This window comes from Antechinus flavipes, chromosome 3, assembly GCF_016432865.1.
Source record: "Antechinus flavipes isolate AdamAnt ecotype Samford, QLD, Australia chromosome 3, AdamAnt_v2, whole genome shotgun sequence".
In the NCBI taxonomy this organism is placed as follows: domain Eukaryota; kingdom Metazoa; phylum Chordata; class Mammalia; order Dasyuromorphia; family Dasyuridae; genus Antechinus; species Antechinus flavipes.
In genome coordinates, this window is record NC_067400.1 from 97,163,399 (window position 1) to 97,184,549 (window position 21,151).

A 21,151-nucleotide genomic window follows, 5' to 3' on the forward strand; every position below is an offset into this window, starting at 1 on the left:
AATCCATGAGTGGGGGAGGTTAAATAATAGCAAGGCAAGTTAAAGAGGAGAATTAAAGTGAAAGAATTAGCAGGAATAGGAAGGAAGATATATATATATATAAACAATTCAAGAAAGAGCAGGAGTCAAAGTTATTAGGAAAAAATATGACTAATAATCATTGATCTTAGACAGAATCAAACTTAAAGATTCAATTGAGAAAAACTTACATTCTATGGCAGCTATACTAATATTGTTTTAGATGCTTGGGTACATATGGACAAATGTATGTGTGTGTGTATTTTAACTATATATATATACATATATATATAGTTATATATATAGTTATATACACATATGTGTATAAGTGTGTTTCTGAAAAAAACATATGCGTGATGCTCTATGTATGTGTGTATATAGATATTTGTATATTTGTGAATGGGTGTGATTGTACATGTACATATGCGTGTATGAGGGGGGACAGGTAGGTGTATGTATATGTCTGTGCTTAACATAGTCTGCTTGGGATGGGGAATGAAAAGGGGAAGAAAAAGAATAAAGTAAAAAAATCACACAGGAGAGAACAAAACAACAATCTACAAGGATGCAAAGGAAAGATGAATGCTCACGAAAATAATTTCTTCTACTATTATATATGCTTTTTTAAACTGGTATTTGTTGTTATTTATTTTGAATTCTCCCTAATGTTCTGCTGGCTACCTGAAATAGTTCTGTTTTGTTTTGGTTTTATTTTTGTTTTTGTTTTCCTTTTCTTTCTTTTATGCTATTCTGTATATTTTTAATAAACAAAATTTTAAAAAGAGAAAAGAAATTTTAAAATAAAACTTGCTAAGAAATTATCAGATTCAAGCAAATAATTTTATAGGATGAATTTAAAATTCAGCATTTTGTCAATTATACTAGTGTCATATGGTTATGTCATATGGTTACTGTATATAGTTGGGGATGGAAGTAAAGGCAGAGCATGACTTCATAGAAATTGTGTAGAATCAGTATTTAAAAGAACAACAAAAAAAGCAAAGCAAATGATTGGAAAACTATTCTAGACTGATTATTAATCAATTTACTTGTTTTCTCTCTTTAACCTTTATGAATTTGAGCTTTCATTCTAGTAAAATGAAACTAACTAGAAAATTCCCTTTATAAAAATGTCATAAGTAATAATGTGAATTCTTGTTTGAAAAGTATATCAAGATGATTATGAGGGTAGGTGATTAGAAAGGAGAACCAGAATAACATATCCTAGTGGGAAAAAAGAGACTAAGGAAATAAGAAAAAAATAAACCTACCAAAAAGCTTCTCTAACTCCCAAAGAATAATATGTACATTGCAGTAATATGACTAAATATTTATATTGATATTTCTATGTAGAAAACTAACATTATGAAGAACGCCATGGGGTTACATTAATTTTTAACTGTGAAGCATAGTTATATTAAAATTTTTGCTGTATATGGTTACATTCTAGACTATTCAATCAATGATCTTAGAATAATGAACTGATTATTTCTTGATTTTTAATGCAATCTTCTATTAACCATGGAAATATACTAATACATAAATAGTGTGGCATAAAACAGCTATAATATCAGATTACAGGAAGAAAATATGTTTTATATTTTAAAAGAAAGAAAAATATATTTTACAAGCTGACAATATCTTGTCCAAATAACAATACAAATATATACTTAAATACATAAGAATAATCCTTATTGGGAAGGATTCTGGGAAGAGGGTAGAGAAGGTTGGTAAATTTCAAGCTCTTCAGATTTCCCCTACAAATAGAACAAATTTGCTCCTCAGAGCAAACATAGAGTAGTGAAAAATCAAGAGGACTTGGAGTAGAACAGGGGTCAAGAGGAGATCTGAAGAAAGACACTGGGCCAGGCCAAGGGTTATTTTAAATGAAGTGTAACATCTCTGGACTAGCCCCACAAAAACACCAAGTGAGGAGCCTGGAGACTAATAGGGTGTGGCTAGAGCCTCAGTTGGAACACAGAGACTTTCACCTCCCTGACTGTGGAGTCAGGGTCTGAGTCTGGAGAGACTAAGGGAACCTTGGTTGATTGGGAACACTAGGCTCAGGTCTACTGATGGGGATAGCTCTTCTTGAAAAGGAACCATCTCACCCTCTGAGTGCAGAAGCAATGGGGCAGGTAAACTATTGGCTGCTGGCACTTGTTAGAGTGGGGAACTCTTGGTTTAGGGTTAGTGGTCAGAGAATAAAGCTGAAGCAAAGCCAGAGACACCATCTCCCCCACCCCAGGATTAGAAATGCTTCCACTAATACCTCTTATTTTAAAAAATGAACCAGCAAAGATGAAAGAATCCTACCATAGAAACACACTATGGGAACAGGGAAGACGGGGTTCATCTTCAGAGAAGGGCACTGAAGTTAAAAAAAAAAAAAAGTTTTTACCCCAAAGGATAATGTGAAATGGATCCATGCTGAGAGAGAATGTATAGATGAACTAAAAAAAGAATTTAAAAACCAAATGAGAGACACTGAGGAAAAACAAAACAAAAAATAAAAAACCATTCAAGAAAAATAAGATTATGAAAAAAGTTAACTAATTAAAAAAGGAGATATAGAGTCTTAAAGATGTAAATAATTCTTTGAAAATTGGAATTGGGCAAAGGGAAGCCAATGAAGCTATGAGAGACCAAGAATTAACAGGACAGATTTTAAAGGATGAAAAAATAGAACACAAAGTGATACATCTTCTAAAAAAATTAATAGATCTGGAGAACAGATTAAGAAGAGAAAGTATAAGAATAATTTGACTGCCTGAAAGTTGTGACCAATTAAAGGATCTTGACACATTAATGCAAGAAATAATTCAAGAAAATTGTCCTGGAGGGATAAAACATGAAGGGAAAGTAGAAATAGACTACCACAAAGGAATACTTTATAGAAAACACATAGGACATTATTGCCAAATTTTGAAGCCTCCAAGATCAAAGAGAAAATTTTGCAAAAACCAAGAAAAAAAACAACAATTCAAATATTCTGGAGTTACAATTAGAATTGTTCAGGATTTATCAGTAGTCACAATAAAAGACCACAAGTCTTGGAATCATACCCACTAATAACCAAAAGAACTAGGCCTGCAGTCAAAATTATCATATCCAGGAAAATTATCTATAAAATTGAAGGAAAAAATGGACATTCAATGAACATACAGATTTTCAGGACTTTTTAATCACCCAAACCTGAATTTAATAGAAAATTTAACATCAAAGAGCCAATATCAAAGATTAATTTCAAGGAACTTTCAACATGGACAAATTGGGTTTTTTTGTTGATATGAGAAATATATACCATATGTTTAAAATTGACATTAACAATAGGATTGCTCAAAAGAAAGATTGAGGCAACATTAAGGTAAAAATAGGAATGATGTTATACAAATGAGGTACAGAGAAAGAATAGACACAGAGGCATTAAAAGGGAAGAGGAGGGCTAGTAGTTCTGAAAACCTACTCACATTGGGAATGGGTTAGATAGGCAATACTACATATATATTATGAAAGTTATAGCACCCCTCCAAAATCTATAAAGAAGAGGGGATGGGCAGATGGGGAAGTAAAGGGTGAGGAAAGAAGACAAGAGAGGGATCCTTGGGTGAAGGGAGGTTAAGTAATAATAAGGCAAGTTAGGAGCAGAATTAAAGCAAAAGGTCAGCACAGATAGGAATGATATGTGTATGTGTGTGTGTGTGTGGGGAGGTATGTTTGAGTATATACATGTGTATGTATGTATGTATCTATCTATCTATATCCTTTTTTAACTATAGCTTGCTTGGTGGTATTGGGGGGATGAAAGGAGGAAAAAGAATAAAGTAAAAAAGGTGCATAGCAGAGAAGAAAAGAACAATTTACAAGGAAGTAAAGAAAAGATGGCCTCTCATGAATATAATTTCTTCTACTATTATATATTATTTCTTGAATTGGTATTTGTTGTTTTATATTTTGAATCCTCCCTGTTGTTCTGCTGGGCACATGACAATATTCTCTTTTGTTTTGTTTCATTTTGTTTTGTATTTTTTTTTCTGTTTTTCTTTTTTCTTATTCTGTTTCTTTTAAATAAAATAAATTTGAAAAAAAAAGAACAATCCTTTTTAATTATATTTAGCATCTCTCAAAGAATCCCAATACTGTATAATTCTACATAGTCAAGAGGGAAGTATTTGTATAACAACCACAACTAACAATTACATAATAATTTAAGATTTCCAAAACATTTTACTGGTATCATCTCGTTTCATTCTAACAATAATTCTGAAAAATAGATGCTTTCCTTATCCCCATTTTAGAGATATAACCCACATCCCCTAAAATGAAGACATCTTAATGGAGGTTTTCATGAGCCAAGTCACATCTCTTAAGATGGAGACACTCATTATCCCCAAACTTTCTTTGATTGGTCATATAACTAGAACAGGCTGCATATTTAATACAGACAAGACTGAACCTGTAGCTTTTTTTTTTTCTATTGAGTTTGCTAACTCATATTCTTTCCTGTGTTCAAGCAGAGGTTGAAGACCTAGTTTATCTGTTGCACAGACATCATGAAATGGACTGGGGAGGACAGACAAATTTCCATCCACTACTCTACTTTACCCTTGTTCTGTAAAATGGGCTTAGGACTGTTTGTTGATATTGGTTTCATTTTGTATCCTTAGTTTCATGAGCTAGCAGTAATCTTCATTGGCTCTGGAAGTATGAGCCATAGTAATGGAGTCTGGATTGTAGCTGTAATGGGATAGCCAGTCCTGAGAAGCCAGGACGCATAGGATTTAAGCTTGAAAGGAACTCTACATTTGGAATTTGGGCTGTATTCTATAGATACTAAACTAAACTGTTTGTATGTATGTTTGAAGTACATATATCTTTGTATAAAATAATGCAACAATCACTGATTAAATTAAACTGTATTGCAGAAAAGCCTCCCTCACCTTTATATTTGAGGAAATTTAATTAGTACCTTCCAAAACCATTTGTAGATAGCCTAGATGTACTTAAGTTTCCCTTAAGGATAATGGGAAACCTGAAGGGAGGATGGAATGTAACATACTTGTCCTTCAGGCAAGAAGGGGCAGTGTGGCTAGTTTTTATATAGTTATGTGGGAATTAAAATTAGCCCACTTAAAATAAAGGTGACTGAGGTGGGTCTGAGGCAATGGCGTTTTACTACCATGGCCCCCTCCAATGAAGTGGATTTCAGATGTTCCTCATGATCTGAGATTCCTCCTCCTTCCAGAATCTTATTTTTTTTTTTAGAAAGCTAGATATCCAGACATTCAAGAACAGCTATACCAAATACAGAATAATTCACTGGTTAACATAAAATGCATTGGCTAAAATAAGCAAAATACTATGTCAGCATGGTCGTGAGCTGGATAAAACAAGAAATATCTACACACAAAATGTATAGACTTTCTTTAAAATAGCTTTTTATTTACAAGTTATATGAATGGGTAATTTTACAGCATTGACAATTGCCAAACCTTGTGTTCCAATTTTTCCCCTCCTTTCCCCTATCCCCTCCCCTAGATGGCAGGATGATCAATAGATGTTAAATATATTAAAGTATAAATTAAATACAAAATAAGTATACATGACTAAACCATTATTTTGCTCTATAAAAAGAATTGGACTCTGACATATTGTACAGTGTAGGAAATCCAAAATGCCGGCAGGCAAAAATACAGGGATTAGGAATTCAATATAACCGTTCTTAGTCATCTCCCAGAGTTCTTTCGCTGGGTGTAGCTGGTTCAGTTCATTACTGCTCCATTGGAACTGATTTGGTTCATCTCATTGCTGAAGATGGCCAGGTCTATCAGAATTGATCATCATATAGTATTGTTCTTGAAATGTATAATGATCTCCTGGTCCTGCTCATTTCACTCAGCATCAGTTTGTGTAAGTCTCTCCAGGCCTTTCTGAAATCATCTTATTGGTCATTTCTTACCGAACAATAATATTCCATAATATTCATAGATGTATAGACTTCTTAAATTAGAGAGAAGCAAATGGTACAAGCTAACAAATCAGTGACATTAAGTGGTCATAAGAGACTACCTGCTCCTATTGGATAAGAGATTGGTCTGAAAGTACAAAAATCTATTAGGGGATTTTCCATTTAGTTGAGACACTTCTGCCATGCTGGACTTGGTCATCATGACAAGGAAAAATAGCAGAGAAGAGTTTTTAGTTAATTTCCTATATTTAAGCAAGTGAACTTAGACTCTGCAACTTACAGTTGTGGGACCTTATATATACAGAATTTTGATATGATTCTATCAAATTGATTGATGATAATTGGAATAAAATGGGGATTCAACTGAATTATTTTTTATATAGGAGAAAAATGAGGCACAGAGATTAAGTAATTTACTTAGTTATCACACAGTTGCTAAGTATCTGAGACAAAATTTCATTTAGGTCTTTCTTCCTAAATCCAGTGTTCCAGCCATGCTACCTACTATCTGACTGACTTTTCTAACTCAGTAATACTGTGCTGAAGCATATGCTGTGGAATATAGGAAAACTAGAATCTTGGATTCAAATGAAATAAGTAAATATAGATTTTGATAAATCAGCAGGGATTCAGATTCATTGGACACTTCTCAAGTAATATTATTTTCAGGAATGTTTTGACCTCACAATGAAAATAAAATATACTTAAAACTTGTCAATATTGTCATGACTTATTCTGCTAAAAAGACAAAGTGCATGCTCTCAATTGATAAAAATATTTTCCCATAGCTTGTATCAGATTTCAAGTTCCCAAAAGCAGAGCTCAACCTCCAATAAAATAGATGGAAATCACAAAGTCAACCATTCTAATCTATTGCAAGCCTTCTTAAACTTTTTTCTACTCATGACCCCTTTTTCCCTGAGAAATTTTTACATGAGCACTGGTATATAAATATAAAAAATAGGCACACAAATCAAACATTTCCTGGTAGTAAATAATAAAGAAATTTATTTTAAAACAATTCTTTGGTATACATGTAATTTTACCACTTATTAAAAATTATTATTATTTAAATTAATTATTAATTATTATTAATTAAATTAATATGTGTTAATTAATTATTTAAATTATTATTTTAAAAGGGCATATTAATTAATATGACTGACATATAGTATACTTTTCTTATTTTTCTCTTTTGATTACATTATTTTAGCTTTAACTTTGTCAGAGATCATGACTACTTTCCCTTGCTTTTTTGCATGATAAATCGTACTCTTGATCTCTGTTTCTATGTATCTTTTACTTCTTATTCCTCCTGACTCCTCTGCTTTACTTCTGCCCACTATCTTGTCTTCCTGTTGCTTAATATATATCACCTACCCACCTTTATCTTCTTTCCCCACCATTTCCCTTAGCTTTATCTGAATTTAGAAGACTTTCATATCCTTCCAAATGTATCTTTCCAATATACACACATACATGAGGGAACTATATATATATATATATATATATATATATATATACACACACACACACACACAGGAATAGAATTATATGCATATAATTCTATTCGTGTTAATCTATATCCTTCTATACCTTATCCAATTCCCTCACCTTTTTTCCTTTAAAAATTTAGATGACTTTTATTCCTTTCTAAATGTTATTCTCTCTTTAACCCAGATCCCATGTGAGTAGGATTCCCACTAAAAATTCCTTCCTTATGTTCTTCACTCTCCCTATCCCCTCTATCCTCTTACTTCTTTCTGAATTTGGAAGAATTATATACCCTTCTAAATATGGATGTATTGTTCTCTCTTTAACCCATTCCAGAACTACAAGTTCTTTCCAATTCCTCTGTGCCCAATTCTTGTTCTTGAACCTCATTTGTCTAATTACTTCTTTTACTTTTTCCTACATGATTTTGCTTTTTATAATCATATCATACTCAGCTCTATCCCAATCTTTCTTTTGACATACCAAATTACTAATGACAATCTAAAACATATGGTTTACATTTCCACATATAAAAAATAATTTTCCTTATTGAGTCCATTATAATTAGTCTTTAATGTTTGCCTTATATTTTTCTTAGATTTTATATGTCAACTTTTCTATTAAGTTAAAATCTTTTTGTAACAAACTTCTGAAATTCTGGTTTTCATTGCTTGTTCATTTTTTCATATAGAATTATGCTTAACTTTTCTGGATATGATATTTTGGGTCACAACCCTAGTACTTTTGTTCTTTGACAATAATGTTCTAAGACTTGTGGTTTTGTAGTATACCTGCAGTTAGGTCTTCCATGATTTTAATTGTGGCTGTACATATTTGAATTGATTTTTTTTCTTGTTGCTCATAATATTTTCCATTTGAAATGGAGGTTTTGAAATTTGAATATATTAGTATAGGTTTTCCTCAAAAGATCTCTTTCAAGTGATCATTGGTGACTTAAATTCCTTTTAATTTTTAATTTAAATTACTTTTTCCTTTTGTTCTAACATATATTATTGTATTCCTTTTTTGATAATATATTTCAGGAGGTAATTAGTGGATTCTTTCCATTTTTATTTTAGCCCTTATCTCTAAATTATCAGGACAGTTTTTCTTAGAAAATGATATTTAGACTTTAAGTCATGACTTTCAGGTAGTCAAAAATTTAAAATTTCTCCTGGATTTATTTTCTAGGGCAGTTGTTTTTCAATGAGATATTTTACATTGTCTTCTTTTTTTTATTCTTCTGATTTTGTTTTATTGTTGGTTTTTTTGGTCATTTGCTCAATTCTAATTTTTAAGAAATTAATTTCCTCAGATAGCTTTTGTATTTCCATGTCCATTTGTCCATTTTTACTTTTTAAGGAGTTTTTCCCCCCAACGAATATCTTTGCCTCTTTTTCAATTTGGCCAGTTATGCTTTTTAAAACATTCTTCTCCTTATTGACTTTTTGTGCCTCCTTTATCAATTATTGTAGTTTTTAAGGTGTTATTTTTTAAATATTTTTTAATGTCTCTCCATTACTAAGCAGTTGGCTTGTTATTTCATTATTTGATTGCTTCACTCATTTCTCTTCCAATTTTTCTTCTATCTGTTTATACTTGTTTTTCTATTTTTTTAAGCTTTTCTATGGCCTGAGATGAATTTATATATTTTTCCAGGAGGTTTTGGCTGCAAGAACTTTGAATTTGTGACCTTTTTCTGAGCATGTGTTTTGATTTTTCTTTTCACCATAGTAACTTTCTATGGTCAGAATTATTTTTTCTATTGTTTGCTCATGTGCCCAGCTTATTACTTGATTTTTACCTCTTTGTTAGAGTTGGGGTCTATTTTAGGCAGGATGCACCGTTCTAAGCTTTAGGAATTTTATGCAACTGTTTTCAGAGATCCTTTGAGAGACCTGTAAGTTTTCAGTTCTCCCAACGTAATATGATCTGAGGATACACTCCTGGCCTGTGTTATGGGGTATGGGTGACCACAAGTGCTCTTTTTTTCTGCTCTGGAACTGGGAGTAGGGTCCTCCTCTACTTGTGGTTATAAATTCTAGTCTCACCTCAGTGCTAGCAAAAAGATGTCTGTAATCTTCTGACCAATTATTCAATCCCCTTACAGTCTGTGGAGTGAGAGCTATGGAAACAGCTACTGCAACTGCTGATTCAATAACTTCCCAGGCCTGTTCTTGGCTTTCTGGGTCCCAGGCTATGCTACCATGGCCTGCATTGGACTGTGATCCACTATTACCCTGGTGCAACAGACCATTCCTGGCAACTTTCTAAGTTGTCTTGGGCTGAAAAATTGTTTCACTTTATCATTTTGTGAGTTCTGCCACTCTAGAATCTATTTAGAGGGATTATTTAAAGGTATTGGAAGAGTTTGGGGGAGAGGTCAGGGGAGCCTTTGCTTTACTATCTTAGCTCCACCTCATTAAGTGCCTCAGAGGCACACTATCCCAGAAAAATGCTGGAAGGACTCCCAGCAGTCTCCACATCCCCAATGTCAGCTTTTATTAGCCTTAGTACAGTCTCAGAATATTTTTCAGAAAAGGAAATTTTGCTTTCACTGAGACTAAAAGAAACAGTGTTGATGATGAAACATTATAAGGAATGTCCTTGCTGGGAGAAAAGCATTTTACTTCAAAATGATCAAAACAGTGCGAAGCCACTGGATGGCAAATATACTATATTACAATAAAGCAGGCTGGAGTTACAGATCAGGCATGCATTGAGGTGTGGAAATCCTAGAAACATTAATGTAAAATTTCATTGCACAAGAGGATATCATTCAGTTCAACAAAAGCAATATTCTGAATAATAGGAATAACATTAAGAAAAAAGGTCCTAATTACATGGGTGGATACTTTATACTACAAATCCTACAGAGACATCTCATTCTTCTGTGATGAGCATTTTCTCTGCTCGTAAAGAATTTTCTCTTCAGCAATGAAGAAAAAGAAACTTTAGTAAAAGAAAAGACACAAAATAATATGATTAAGTAATTTAACTCTAATTTTCTCCCAGTTATGAGAAGTTTCTGAACTCTCATAAGAATGTGTGTAGCATTCTCATGTTGCTTAATGCTGGCAGATCATCAAGAGTAGAGATAAGCCTTTATGAAATACATAACATCTATGAAGTAGAGAGTCAATAATTCCTAGCAGGAAGAATGTTGAAGTCAAGTAAGGAAGATACAGATCTGACTTGTTTCTCAAACTCTTATTAGCAGTGTGACTATGGGCAAGCTTTTTATCCTCTCTCATCTTAGAAATCTTAGCTATTTCATTTGTAAAACATAAACAATCATAATTTCCCTATCTACCTCAAATTGAAGAAACTACGTTAAGACATTCTTATCAATCATAATATAAAAGGTCATACTTCAGTGTTTCAAAAATCCTGCTATTACATCTCTGTGATTTCCCTTAATGCAAATTGCAATTCTTTCATGATGTAGTAGATATTATTTATTATGGCTGAAGAATTCATTGTTTGGTGGACAAGAAAAAATAATTGATGAGTTACTTCAAATTGCATTGAGTAGGTCCTTGACCAAAATATGCATGGTCCAGGAGTGGTTTAATCAATGCTTTTCCAATTAGATGAGATCTGTCACAACATTCCCACATTGTCATCCAATAGTTAATGAGTATAGTAATCTAGTGTTTGATAAACCCCAAAACTTCAGCTTCTTGGATAAGAACTTATTATTTAACAAAAATTATTCAGAAAATTAGAAAATACTATGGCAGAAACTATGACCCAGAAATTAGGGTGAGTACAAAAATAGACAAGGAAACTTTGTAAAGAATTAAAGTAGTATTCCAATTAAAGTGGGACAAATGTTTAGAAAGGAGATTTCTCCACTGACAGGAAAATTTGTCAAAAGCTTGGTTAAACTTATTAAAAGCCAAGGTTTGATTATAACGTGGGAACAGATCATTGAACTTTTAGAAACAGTACAGTACACATCTCCTTGGTTCTCTAAAGAAAAATAATTAAATCCAGAAGAGTGGAAATTAGTAGGAGAGCAACTATATGAATACTACAATGATAATGGACCTGACTCAATTTACAAAGAAACACTTTATACATATAATTTAATACAACTGGCTTTAGGAAATTATATATGTTATAGAATAAGGAAAAAGAAGAAAGAGCAGGAGAGGGAGGATCCAGATAAACTAGGTGAAAAGAAAGAAGAATTAGATAAGAAAGGAGTTAAGTACAATTCTGAGTGTGGTGCTTCACAGCAGAAGCCATTAGGGCATTCCTCATCTCATGATCCTCCCCTCTCAATTAACTCTTCATGGAAGGAAGGAGAAGGAGGAGGGGCAGAGGCAGTAACACAATCAGCATTACCTATGAAGCAGCCTATGACAAGATTATAAAAGGCACTGATGAAGGCAAAAAAAGAAGGGCAGGGTACATCTGATTTAAAAATAAATGCATTCCCTGTTACTGAAAAGTTTGATTCTTCAGGTCAACAAAGGAGAAGATATATTTCTTTTGATCTGGAAAAAATCAAGGATTTGAAAAAAGGTTGCACTCTTTTTTTTTTTTTTTCCATAATTATAACTTTTTATTGGCAGAACCCATGCCTGGGTAATTTTTTACAACATTATCCCTTGCACTCACTTCTGTTCTGACTTTTACCCTTCCTTCCTCCTCCCCCTCCTTTAGATGGTAAGCAGTCCTATACATGTTAAATATGTCATAGTATATCTTAGATACACTCTAGGTGTGCAGAACTGAACAGTTCTCTTGTTGCACTGGAACTAGATTCAGAATTGGATTCAGAAGGTAAAAATAACCAGGGAAGAAAAACAAAAATGCAAATAGTTTACATTCATTTCCCAGTGTTCTTTCTTTGGATGTAGCTGCTTCTGTCCATCATTGATCAATTGAAACTGAGTTAGATCTCTTTGTCGAACACTGTGTGTATAAACACAATGACTTAGATAAAATTCTCAGATAAAACTATGCTAGGAAACAGAAGTAACCTATTGAAAGAATGCATTAATGTGAAAATATATCTCTATAGGCTAAAATAAAATACCAGATCTAAAAATATAGCTTGTAAAAATATCAATTCTGTATCCTATACGTAGGTTAAAAAAAAAAAAAAAACTGCACAAATACAGGGCATGGACAATGTAGCAAATGACCATTTATTTGAAAAGGGTCTGGGGACTCTAATGGCATACAAACTCAATAGGAGTCAACATTATTACACAGAACTGAAAGAATGTACTAGGAAGTTGCATTAATATGAGCATAATATTTATTATATTTTTGTTATAACATTGTCATTAGTACTTCTGTTCTCTTCCCTGATCAGTGCACTTATGAGTAATATATTTTGGAAACTAATAAGGTAAAAAGCATTCATAAAAATTGACTGGTATGTTGAATTATATAAATTCAAAAGTGGAAGAGATCTCAACCTAGCACAGCATATAAAAAGACACGAATTCCCTCTACAATAATTTTCTTCCAATGATGCTATCTGATGACGAATATATGAAAACTTTCTTTTGGTATTTGAAGGGCTACCATGTAGAAAAACAATTATATTGAGTTTAAGAGCAGAACTAGTGCCAATAAGTAGAAACTAGAGATAGTTAAATTTAGATTCATTGTAAGAAAAGTTTCCTGTCTAAAAATGGATGCAATATTTTGAAATGTCCAGTTTCCCCATCATTGCAAGACATCAAATGAGGTCTGTTTTTCTATTTTCATGGATGGATGTTGTAAGATGGGAACCCATCATTTAGGCATTAGGCTAAATGACCTCTGATATTCTATGATTCTTTATGTCAAAGATAATAATCCAAAACTGTGATCAAAGGAGACTAGGTGAAAGCTATTTTCAGATCCAGAAATAAGAAACTTATAAAAAAGAAGGTCAAAGAGGAAGGAAAAACTCACTTTGGTTGAGACTGAAATGATAGTGAGACATAGAGTTGTCTTGAGAATTGTTGAAGACAGGAATTACACCCAGTATGTATGTACTTTTGTATTTACCTTTGCCCTGTTCTTTGGATGGTCTCAAGCCTTAATCATTTCCAGATCTTGGTATTCTATGTTTCAAAATTATATCAAGTAACCAGAGGAATATTATCATTAAAATATGTGTTTTATTTCAGAGAGAAAACTGCAATTATTTTAAAAAGCCTTTATATTTTGCCATATGCACTTATATTCTTCTTCTTATTCAAAACTGAGCCCAAACTCATTGACTACTTATGATGTTTAACCAAAATATAAATACTTATTAGTCAGTTTCATGTACTGTCCATTCAAAAGCATATCACATTATGAATTACAAATATTCTTTTTTCATTTCTTTTCCTCCCCTGTATAAATAGACTGAAATTTTGAACAATTAAGAATACCACTGAGAAGTAGTTACAGTGTTCTAAAACTTGTTGAAATAAGCACAATATAACTAAGAAATGAGAACATAAGGGGGACTCTACCATTTACAAGAAATCTTGAATTTGGTTCTGCATTGGACACATTCCTGGATAATAGCAGATATGGCAGGATTGCATAAGTTTCACTCCTAATTCGATACTTGCTATCAGGAGGTTGTAAATAAAATTATTTTTTTTCAAATTAATACATTTTGATTTTTAAAATATATACACGGAAGGCTCTGTAAGTTGAAGGACTTTTTTTCCTATGAAATCTAATACATTTTTTAAAATCACCAAACGATAAGCACAATGAGATCTTATATTCTTTCCCAATATCTGTCTATTGCAATTGCAGAAAATCCTTTGCAAAACTTTACTTGTCTATTTTCATTCCTTCATCAGGAAGAATGTTAAATGTTTACTGAATCCTTTTACATGTGGCAATCAAATTGACCAATTAGTGATCATTTATCTATTTCTTAATATGTACTAAAGGTTAAGAGGTAGAGATACAAAGAATGTCAAAAGCAGAATCCTTGCCTGCAGAGAGCTTACACTCTAAAAGGAAAGATGATGGTATATGAATAGTAAATTGAAAAACATTAGAATTAATATATTCTATATGTGAACAGAAATATAAAACATTTAGGGAATAACTTTATTAAGCAAATGACATAAAGACTATAGTTCAAATTATTTGAATAATGTAGTGATAGTTGTTTGAAAGCTAACAAAATTTGCTTTAGTAGAAAGATGAGTATCTCTTCCATTTTACCAATTTATTAATAGAAAGCAAGATATAGTAGTTTAATATCTCTAAATGTACTTAATATTAATAGATATGTTTCTGATCATCCATTTTCCATGTGTATATGAGAACCACAAGCCTTCCCCAATTATTAAGGCTTTCTATTTATGGACAAAATCTGTTGTTAGTTGCAGTTCTTGTACTACCCAAGAAAATGTTGTCTGTCCTCAAACATAACCACCTCATTCATTTCTGATATCTTCATGTTAGTGAAATTTAGCTACTGAATTCAATCACTGGAAGATACATCTCTGTTTTGTTCTCATAAGTAGTGATGTCAGGGTCAGCACTGTTGTTATTTCAAATGTTCAAGAAATGCCAAACTTTTTTATTATTATTACACATGTGCCTCTGGTATTGAGAGAGTAAATTCAACATTATTTGAGATAAGAAGTGCATTTTTTTTTGTCTTCATTGATGACTCCTCAACAATAACAACAGCATTTCCTAGATGTGTGAGCCTGGGCAAGTCACTTAGCCCCAACTGCCTCAGCAAAAAAGAAAAAAAAAAAAAAAAAGCAAGAAAAACACAATAGCAACAGCAACAATAATATAATATTGAAGCTTTTGAAAAGTATTTTATATACCTTTCTTTCACTTGAACTAATTATAAGGATGTAATTTTGCTGTTGTTTAATTATTTCAATAATGTCTAATTTTTCATGACTTTATTTGTGGTTTTGTGGGCAAAGATACTAGAATTGCTTGCCATTTTCTTCTCCAGCTTCTTTTATAGATGGGGAACAGAGGCAAACTGGGTTTAGTGACTTATCTGAGATCACACAGCTGGTAAGTGTCCCAGGCCAAATTTGAACTCAAGATAAGTCTTATTGACCTCAGGCCAAGCATACAATCCACTTAGCTGCCCAAGTAAGAATTAAAGTAATGTTGTTACAAGTATTATAAGTATAAAAATTTCCAAATGATAGAAAGAATATTTTAGGAAGAGGGATAAATAAAGGTAAGGGGTCAAAGAATTAATAGAATCATAAATTTCTCCCAAAATGTGTTCATCACTGTGTTCAGTCACTAGTTTACATTTTGAATGTCCTCTCAGAAGGGGTAGAAGTGTCATTACTATTATTGTTATACCATATGGCAACAATACAGTAGATATACTATACAGTATAGTTGCATACTATATTTTCTATTTTTATACTACCATTTTATGTAATACATTATTTTTTTCTGTAATTGTTGCGCATTTCATCTGGTAAGTCTGAGCTATGCACCAAAAAGTTATGGTTGATTTTGCACACTGTAAGTCTGCATTTATTACACAGATGTCTATCATGCTGTCATCCCACAGGTGCACTCCAACTTTAAAATTTCCTATGCTTCAGTGTTTAATGCAACAAAAAAATATATAATAAAAGATGAGGAAATGGCAGCCAAGAGGTAAATGTTGCTTAATGTCATTTAACAACCCAACGCAAGCATGCAAATGGGAAGTTGTCTATTTTTACTGAGTGACAATATTTGTACTTGTTGAGAGGATTGCTTTCCATAGAAAAGGAGCAAATATTACAGTATCAGGATGAGAAGGAAGCTTCTCAATTAAAGCAAAAAATATTTTTTTTAAAAATCAGCTTTTCTCTCATCACAGGGAATATTAGCTTGCCAACTACCAGTAATATATAACATTTGTTACTGGAGGGGGGAGTTATATATATTTTTGAAGCAATAAATATACTCCAAAACTGTTTATGTAAAATATATTTAAAGTGTTGAAGATGGAAAAATCAATAATGGTTAGGTAACAAAATCACTATGCAAAACTCCAGCTGGTTCAGAATGTTACCACAAGAGAGGTTTCAAAAATAAATTGAAGCATTGTGGTATGTATACCATATGCTACTGATCTATGTCACTACTCTTCCCTCTAGATGGCTCACCTGGATCCAGACCCTCTCTTCTGGATTTTTCAACCCACTTCATCCAAGTCTGGGCTGTTCCCATGACTATTATTTTCCCCTGCCAGCCTGTTCCAAGTGTTTTTTTTTTTTTTTTATTATGTCTTTTCACCCTACATTTTGTTTGCTGATCTACTCTTATCTAGGAGTCCCAAGGCTAATAGTGGGTCAGTTATACCTTTAAATATGAAGAACAACATTGTTATCAGTCAAATAAATATATGTTATAAATTGCTTTTATGAGGTGTTTAAGGAAGTCAATGTTGCTGACCCTATCTTATCATTTGACAGGATTGCAGTCTTCACAAATAAGACATGTAAAATTGACCTAAACTTAAGGCCCAATTCAGATCTCATGGTGTTAAAGATTTGGCTCTCTCATTGAGCAAAATGTCATAATGAAGCCATGTTTTATTACTCTTCTCCCTCACAGAAAACTCCAAAACAAAAAAAAAAAAAAAAAAAAAACAAATACGAAAAATGCTATTTTTTTTTTAGTTGTCAATTATGCTTTTTATTAGTGTTTTGCTGAATCATAGACTCTTGCCTTAAGAAGAAAAATTAGTTTTCAATACTGTGAAATTCATGTCATTTTCAAGTGTTTTTCCAATTAGTTTATATGATCTCAACAGTATATATCACCAAAGGCTTTCTTTCTTTCTTTTTTTTTTTTTTTTTTTGGGGGGGGGGGGAGGAGGGAAGACAGAGTGGGGAGAGTCCTAAGGGGAAAAGTTTCCATTTGAATTTGATATTCAAAAAAAGAAAGAAAAAGAAAAAAAAATGGTCTCTTTTGATTTGAAATTTGAGTTTAAAAATTAATCACTTTAAACTGCATTTCTGTTTTATTTCAACAATATTCATTATATACCTATGGCATGAATGAATGAACCAATGAAAAGTGTTTATTAAGCATTCATTATATGCAGAGCACAATATGCTGGATATTGATGATACAAATAGATAAAAAGCAAAATAAGACAGGTGTGATGATGTGGCTCATCTGTAATCCCTGCTACCAGATGGGTTAGTAGGTGGTTTGAGCCTGAGAGTTCTTAGCTGCACTGTACTAAGTCAGTTTGATGTTTGCACCAATTGCAATACAAATTTTGGCAATATGGGGCAAGGGGTGGAGCCAGGCTGCCTAGAATGGGAAAACCAACTCAGTTGAAAAATGGAGCCAATGAAGGCTCCTGTGCTCATTAAAGGTAGCATTAATAGGCTTAGAAATAAAGATAACATGATAAGATAGTGAGAGTCAGTTAAAAAAAAAAATGGCAGAGAAATGGAAGGCAAAGCAGGCGAAGGAAAGACAAGGGAAGAAAAGGGAAGCAAAGAGAAACCAAAAAAAGGGAAGGGAAAATAAGACAAGGAAGAGGGGAAAGGTGAAGGAAGAGAAAGGAAGACAAGGTGAGGGAAGGGAAACCAAGAAGCCTAAAATGTATTACGAAAGACAACACATATAGCATGTTTCAACTACAGGACCGATAGAAAAGCTCATTATTCCTTCAGAGCTTAATTACAAGGAATGTATGCAAGAAATATATTGAAGATTCTGTTCTAGACATGGGAAGTACAGGTAAAAAACATAATACAGCCATGCCTCAAAAAGCTCACAATCAATAAATATGACATAATGCAGCATTGCTAGGGTCAAAGAAGAGAACGCTAAAAAGTATTTGTAGAAATGTGAGGAGGTACAAATTGATTTTTATTGGGGAAATAAGTGGAGGAGGAAACACCTCAGATGGACACGGAAGGAAAAGAAAGATTTCAAGAGATGAGCATATACCACTGTATTCCACACATGGGGAATGACTTACAGAAATTATGGTTTTATTAGGAAATCATCTCCTTACAAATAAATGAAAGTAAAAATGTACATTATTATTTGATGAATTTATGACATGAGAGGCCTTAAATATTAATGCTCCATAAGAAATAAATACTCCATAATGAATTATATATATATATATATATATATATATATTCACCATTTATGTACATAAAAATTTTAAGAACTCTAGGAATGTCAAATATGCTTTCAAAGTTGTTTATTTTTCAATTAAGAACTTGATAGTAGAAGCTACTAACAAAGAACTGATACTTCAAGATATGATAAATCTAGCTTAAAGAAACAAAAAAGTTATTCTCTAACCTATCTATTCCACCAATAAGTTTTCATCCAGCTGAAAAATTACACAAATATTGAAAGAACAATGATGACAAAATACTAGAGCTCAAATGGAAATAATTATTTCTACCATATTAATCTCATTTTATAAAATGCCCAAATGTGATGAGGTTATCAATATTGAGGTAAAGATAGAGTTCCATGAAAATACTATGAAATTCCCGGTTCACTTCATGGTATTGTAAATTTAAATTTTAATATTATTTTAGTTTAAACCATAAATGAAATTTTTAGCTTATAATATTGATAGTTGAAATTTTAACTATTTTTATCAATGATAATTATGCAAATATTTCCAGTAACACCTCAGGTTTATAAATCTATATCCATTATTTTATTTTTTTTAAATTTCTTTTTATCCATTATTTTTAACTAATTTAGAAATTCTCATTTTGCAAAAGGGATTTCAGAAGTGGAGGAATATTGTCTTCAGGATGACATAAGTAAAAGGCTTTGAATATTTCTTGAAATAGAATATTATGGCATTGACCACCCACAAACAAACATTGACACACAGACCTGAGAACCGAACAAAAGGTAAGACAAAGTTTAATTAGGATGTGACATATTTTTCAGTAAACATGCATAAAATAAATATTAAAATAATGATAAAGCAGAAATCAGATGAGGTCTACTATAAATGAGAGTCAATATATCAAAATACATTTTGATATACTAATCAATATTTAGAAATATGTTTGACATACTGACCAATAGATTAAATATAGTTTGATATATTGGTTAGTAAATTAAAACAGCAGAACTTTCATAACACCTCTTTCTTTAATCTTATTGAACATACTAAAAGGATGAGGGATTTCATATTAACAAACCCCAAACTAAGACAAAGCCTTATTCATATATTTAGTAAGATAAAGTTCATTTATTATTTCACTGAAAAGTTAACTTATTATTTATCAGCAGACATATATAAAGAAACTTCATTTGGAATTTATTTTTCCCTAACATTGATAAAGAAGGTCAATGATCATAACTGGGATAGGGCAAATCTAATTGAAATAAATGTTAATTCAGGTACATAATTCAGTCAAACCTGAAATTAGAGCAAAGTTTGGCAGAATGAAGAATTCTTTTAAATCAAGTTTGTTTCACAAAACTGGATGGAATACAACAGCCTCCTATGAATAAAATGTAGCAGTAATAGCTAACATTCTGAGAAGTATGCAACCTGCAATGGCAAGATAAACAATTTCAGTTCAGTTTTTGCTTATACTCTACTCCAGATGACACACAATTTTCAAGTTAAGATTTTTCATAATATTGGAGTATTTTAAACTACCTCCCAGTAACACATACACAAAAATTTTATATTAAAATAACAAATCATGTAATTCTTTCAGAATTGTTTTTTTTTTTTTTTTTTTTTTTTTTTTTAGTATTTATTCTTGGTAATTTCATTGGAAGTTTTTTTTTCATTTCTTTGGGGGAAATTTTGTTATTTTTGTGAATTGATTATTTGCATACCATTCATTCACATTGACCATTTCACTGTTTTTTGCAAAAGCCTCTTTTCACTTCCTGTTTCTTGTATCCTACTTCCTGTGCTATCCTTCCTTTCAAGTATATAATTGGAGAAATGCACAAAAAATTCAATCTTGTTATATTCAGCTCTTCAACATCTTTATGATTTATATATTTCCAGATCAGAGTTAAACTTCAATATGGTTTATCAATGTGATTATGATTAGGAATTTATTCTATTCCTGTTTTTCTTGTTTAAAAATTCCTGAAATACGTTTACATTCATGGAAGGTCATTAGTTGTGATTCTTTCTTAAAGCATTGCATAATAAAACAGAACCCAAGAGTCATACTCAAGTAACCTGATAATGTTATTTATCAATATATAGACACTTGAATTAGACATTTTACCTTTTTGTCCTTCATTTTCCATATTTATAAAGTCAGGAGGGAATAGTTACACCCATTGTAACCTAAAATGACATATAGTTCTAAAAATAGCTATTGGTTTTCCACAATGAAAAGAGAAACATCTTTTCTTACTCCATCAGCGTTAATAAAATAGTTCTCATAAGTTTCCATTTGGGAGGTATAAATCAAATAATCAATAAATCAACAAACATCTATTAAATGCTTATTGCATTCCAGGTTCTGAGGTAAATTGTAAGGATATAAAGAAAAAAAGCAAAAAATGTGCTTCACTCAGTGAAGCTTATATTCTAATAAGAGTCACAACATTTACACATGCATATTAACATATATGGAAAATGAATACAAGTAGTTTTAAGAATGAATTGCTTTAATAGCTAGGAAGAATGGAAAAAACTTCAAAAATGGAAAATGGAAATGGACAGTGTCTTTGATA